Source organism: Xenopus laevis, chromosome 9_10L (assembly GCF_017654675.1).
Source record: "Xenopus laevis strain J_2021 chromosome 9_10L, Xenopus_laevis_v10.1, whole genome shotgun sequence".
Classification (NCBI taxonomy): domain Eukaryota; kingdom Metazoa; phylum Chordata; class Amphibia; order Anura; family Pipidae; genus Xenopus; species Xenopus laevis.
Genome location: NC_054387.1, coordinates 25,491,766 through 25,497,338, shown reverse-complemented (window position 1 = coordinate 25,497,338; position 5,573 = coordinate 25,491,766). Strand labels below are relative to the sequence as shown.

Below are 5,573 nucleotides of genomic sequence, written 5' to 3'. Positions count from 1 at the left end.
AGCTACAACATGGAGCTGGTCACTGCTCTTGTAGAACTATAACAAACAAGGGAAAGTTGTGCTCACCACTAGTTTTTAAAATCATTAGGCGGGGGTGCAATGAGGGTGTGACCACAAAATACATATAGACAAATACAAGATTCCTCTGCACTCAACCCATTATCAATATATTTAAGACAGAGACATTTTGTGCATACTGCTAGTTCTACAAGAGCAGTGACCAGCTCCATGTTGTAGCTCCCACCCCCTCCAACTATAGTCAGGTGATCCCACTGGTGTCTAATAAAAGGGCAGCCAAGTTTGGGAGTTTTACTTTGAAAGCAGCTAGTAAGTTGCAGGTAAAACGCATTCGTCCCTTTTATAAAATGTATAATGAAACCATAGAATTCTTAATGAATCAAATGAAAATTGAGCATAGGACTGGCCAGATATGGGATGACTTTGACGTAGTTGGCCAGCTTAAATATATTGCAATATATGGACAAACAATCCCTGTTTTGTTTAAAGGGTAAGGCATTTTTCAGTAGCAGTATGCACAAAATGTCTCTGTCTTAAATATATTGATAATGGGTTGAGTGCAGAGGAATCTTGTATTTGTCTATATGTATTTTGTGGTCACACCCTCATTGCACCCCGGCCTAATGATTTTAAAAACTAGTGGTGAGCACAACTTTCCCTTGTTTGTTATAGTTCTACAAGAGCAGTGACCAGCTCCATGTTGTAGCTCCCACCCCCTCCAACTATAGTCAGGTGATCCCACTGGTGTCTAATAAAAGGGCAGCCAAGTTTGGGAGTTTTACTTTGAAAGCAGCTAGTAAGTTGCAGGTAAAACGCATTCGTCCCTTTTATAAAATGTATAATGAAACCATAGAATTCTTAATGAATCAAATGAAAATTGAGCATAGGACTGGCCAGATATGGGATGACTTTGACGTAGTTGGCCAGCTTAAATATATTGCAATATATGGACAAACAATCCCTGTTTTGTTTAAAGGGTAAGGCATTTTTCAGTAGCAGTATGCACAAAATGTCTCTGTCTTAAATATATTGATAATGGGTTGAGTGCAGAGGAATCTTGTATTTGTCTATATGTATTTTGTGGTCACACCCTCATTGCACCCCGGCCTAATGATTTTAAAAACTAGTGGTGAGCACAACTTTCCCTTGTTTGTTATAGTTCTACAAGAGCAGTGACCAGCTCCATGTTGTAGCTCCCACCCCCTCCAACTATAGTCAGGTGATCCCACTGGTGTCTAATAAAAGGGCAGCCAAGTTTGGGAGTTTTACTTTGAAAGCAGCTAGTAAGTTGCAGGTAAAACGCATTCGTCCCTTTTATAAAATGTATAATGAAACCATAGAATTCTTAATGAATCAAATGAAAATTGAGCATAGGACTGGCCAGATATGGGATGACTTTGACGTAGTTGGCCAGCTTAAATATATTGCAATATATGGACAAACAATCCCTGTTTTGTTTAAAGGGTAAGGCATTTTTCAGTAGCAGTATGCACAAAATGTCTCTGTCTTAAATATATTGATAATGGGTTGAGTGCAGAGGAATCTTGTATTTGTCTATATGTATTTTGTGGTCACACCCTCATTGCACCCCCGCCTAATGATTTTAAAAACTAGTGGTGAGCACAACTTTCCCTTGTTTGTTATAGTTCTACAAGAGCAGTGACCAGCTCCATGTTGTAGCTCCCACCCCCTCCAACTATAGTCAGGTGATCCCACTGGTGTCTAATAAAAGGGCAGCCAAGTTTGGGAGTTTTACTTTGAAAGCAGCTAGTAAGTTGCAGGTAAAACGCATTCGTCCCTTTTATAAAATGTATAATGAAACCATAGAATTCTTAATGAATCAAATGAAAATTGAGCATAGGACTGGCCAGATATGGGATGACTTTGACGTAGTTGGCCAGCTTAAATATATTGCAATATATGGACAAACAATCCCTGTTTTGTTTAAAGGGTAAGGCATTTTTCAGTAGCAGTATGCACAAAATGTCTCTGTCTTAAATATATTGATAATGGGTTGAGTGCAGAGGAATCTTGTATTTGTCTATATGTATTTTGTGGTCACACCCTCATTGCACCCCCGCCTAATGATTTTAAAAACTAGTGGTGAGCACAACTTTCCCATATATATATATATATATATATCCATCCATCCATCCATCCATCCATCCATCCATCCATCCATCCATCCATCCATCCATCCATCCATCCATCCATCCATCCATCCATCCATCCATCCATCCATCCATCCATCCATCCATCCATCCATCCATCCATCCATCCATCCATCCATCCATCCATCCATCCATCCATCCATCCATCCATCCATCCATCCATCCATCCATCCATCCATCCCAGGAGGGGAATGTCAGAGAGGCTTAGTGAGAAACCTGAATATTCCAGAGTGGAAACCAACCGTGAGAAAAAAGTCTTGAAGGTGTGCTGTTAAAACACTAATGAACTGTGTTCCTGTATGGCAGTGACTTTATGTTGGAAGTCATAAATAAACCTGTGTTTTTTTACCTGAAGGGGCTGTGCCCTTGTCTTTATGCTTCTGATCCTCTGCTGCTTACCTGCCTACCATAGTTAATTTCCCCCAAAAATTATGTGTGAAGGCAGCCAGCTTGTCACAATATATATTATTATATATTACATAGTATATAACTAATATTTAACATCTTATTCAGTGGCCTTGAAAATTGTGACTATATTTAGGTCAATGGGTGTTTTTTTCCAAAGCTTTTTTCAAACTGTGCAAGACTACTAAACATTGGAGTTTATGGTCATTGTTTATGGCGAGTCACATATTTGCTCAGTAGTAATTACAAACAATATACTGAGTGGTCTAGGTTTAGACACTTCCTGTCCTTTACAGCTATCAAATTGTTTAATTTTGTGGGGAAAACTCTCAGTCACCATGCCTGCAACAGATCAATGTCATACATATTGCCATAGAAAGGGGGTGCCCAACTTTTTTTACCTGTGAACAACATTAATTTTAAATCACTTTTTATAGGAGCTGAGGAGCGACACAAGCTTGAAAAACTATACTGGGGGTGCCAAGTAAGAGGTATTCATTATTATTATATATTATATTATATATTATAGGCTGCAGATGGCTCTGTTTGGCAGTACACCTGATTTTTATGCAATCAAATGTTGCCTTCCAGCCGGGAATTCAAAAATAAGTACCTGCTCTACAGTAACAGACACAGAAGTGTGCATTGGCTGAAGAAATGCTGACTGATGCTACATGGTTTCAATTTAAAGGGGTGGTTCAACTTTATGTTAACATTTAGTATGCTATAGAATGGCTAATTCTAAGCAACTTTTCAATTAGCCTTAATTTTTTATAGTCTTTCAATAATTTGCCTTCTTCTTCTGACTCTTTCCAGTTTTCATATGGGGTCACTGACCCCATCTAAAAACAAATGCTCTGTAATGCTAGAGTGTAATTCTAATAATTAAATACAGTGTTATTAATCCTTAAACCCCATATGCATTGTAATATATATGTTGGGAAATGTGCTTGTCATTTCAATTGCACACACACATTTATATATATATATACATGGTATGTAGGAGCAAAAAAGGTTTTGCACACCTTTTCTTCTGGAAATCCCTGGTCATGGAACTGTTTCCCTGTGCAGGTCAAAGTGTTTCACTGGTAGTTCAGTTGGTCAGGGGTGTTGGGTTTCCCTGGTCTATAAAAAGGGACCTTGTCTGTATTTGGGACCCCCCTTCCTTAAAGGGGTTATTGTTGCCTGAAGAGGAGGTAGGTCTCATTAGGAGAAGTCAGTATCAGGAAAGCATTTAGCAGACAAATAGCCAGCACAATATTCACTTTCTTCCTTGGATAGGTGCACATTCTCCAATGGCCAATTTCCAGTGGCAATGCTAGTAGAGAAGTAGAGACAAGAGAAGAAATGTAGCAGAGGAGCAGAGAAGTGAAGGGCTTTGAATGTTATTAGAAGGGTTTTATATGCTATAATTAACAGGCGGCAGGTTCCATTTTAGGAGAGAGCAGTAGGATCCTGGTAGCAGAGTTTAAGATTTATTGGAGGGGAAAGAGATGGGAGTCAGGAAGACCGATTAGGACGAGATTGCAATAGTCTAAACCGGATAATAAGATAAGGGCATGGATTAGTGTTTTGGCTATTGTTTGTGAAAGAAAGGGGCATATCTTGGCTATATTATGGAGGAAGAAACGACAGGTTTTGGCAGTATTTTTTTTTTTTTCAAAATGTTTTTATTTGCACCAATCAACACATATTAACAAACAAAATTGAATGTCATACAGTGTTATAGTTTTACATAGGGTTACAAATAAAGGGTAGGCCTACACACATGGGTTTTCCCCGGCCAACTTTAATCTTCATTGATGTACATAACAAGATAAAACACCCTATTTCTATATATATGTATCTTCACCGCTTTCCCATGGGGTTACCTCTAGTTATATTCTGAATCATATTATATAAATGGCCACCTGAACCCTCATTGATTCCATTATCCTTAGATGCTTGTTGTTAGTGGATTTCTCCCTGCCAACTCTTCGTTGGCAGTATTTTTTAATATATTTAGAGATGGAGAGGGACTGGTCAAAGATGACCCCTCAAGCAGTGTGCTGACTTAACTGGGTTAATGGTCATGCCATCAATAGTAATGGTGAAAGGAAGAGAAGGGCTCGGTTTGGGTGGAAAGACCATGAGCTCAGTCTTGGCCAAGTTGAGCTTGAGGTGGCATTAGTTCATCCAGGAAGAGATGGCAGCTAAGCAGTCTGCTATCTTGGTTTGAACATCAGCGGTTAGTGAGGGAGTGTCTAAATATATATGAATGTCATCGGCATACAGGTGATATTTAAGGCCAAATGAAGATATAAGGTCTCCTAAAGAGAGAGTGTACAATGAGAACAGAGGACCAAGTACAGAAGCCTGAGGCACCCCCACATTAAGATGAACAGGAGGAGACAATTTGTTTGCAAAAGCGGTCAGAAAGGTAGGAAGAGAACCAGGATGTAGCTTGATCACGGATACCAATTGAATGGAGAACTTGCATTAGAACAGAATGGTACTGTATCAAAAGCAGAAGATAAGTCCAGGAGAATAAAGTAATGCCCTTTGGCCTTAGCAGTCTGGAGATCATTTGCAACTCTACATAAGGCAGTCTCGGCGGAGTGTGCAGGTTGAAAGCCAGACTGCATCGGAGTCAAGCAGATTATTGGTGCAGAGAAAGTTAGTAATACGGGAGAAGACTAGACATTCCAGAAGTTTAGAAGCTAGTGGTAAGAGAGAGACAGGACGGTAGTTAGACAAACAGGATGGGTCCAGTGTAGCCTTTTTCAGGATGGGCTTGACACAGGCCATTTTAAATTACGAGGGAAAAGTAGCAGATGTTAGTGAGGAATTCAATATATGAGTAAGTACTGGAGTAAGGACAGGAGCACACTGTTTTAGTAGATGTGATGGGATAGGATCAAGTGAGCAAGTTGTTGATGTTGGGGATAGGAGAAGTTTAGAGACTTCAGGCTCAGATATACGATCAAAAGAGTTGAAAAT

The 5,573-nt window shown here is 39.4% G+C and overlaps 1 protein-coding gene across 1 annotated transcript in view; it reads left to right on the top strand.

Moving 5' to 3' along the window:
• The first annotated feature begins 312 nt into the window (after window positions 1-312).
• Window positions 313-5,573, top strand: part of cbx4.L (chromobox 4 L homeolog) — a 17,152-nt gene continuing 11,891 nt past the window's right edge. Inside the window, exons 1-2 of the mRNA XM_041577102.1 lie at window positions 313-338; window positions 3,032-3,085. The gene's annotated coding sequence lies outside the window, so the exon portion shown is untranslated. The remainder of the gene's footprint in view (window positions 339-3,031; window positions 3,086-5,573) is intronic.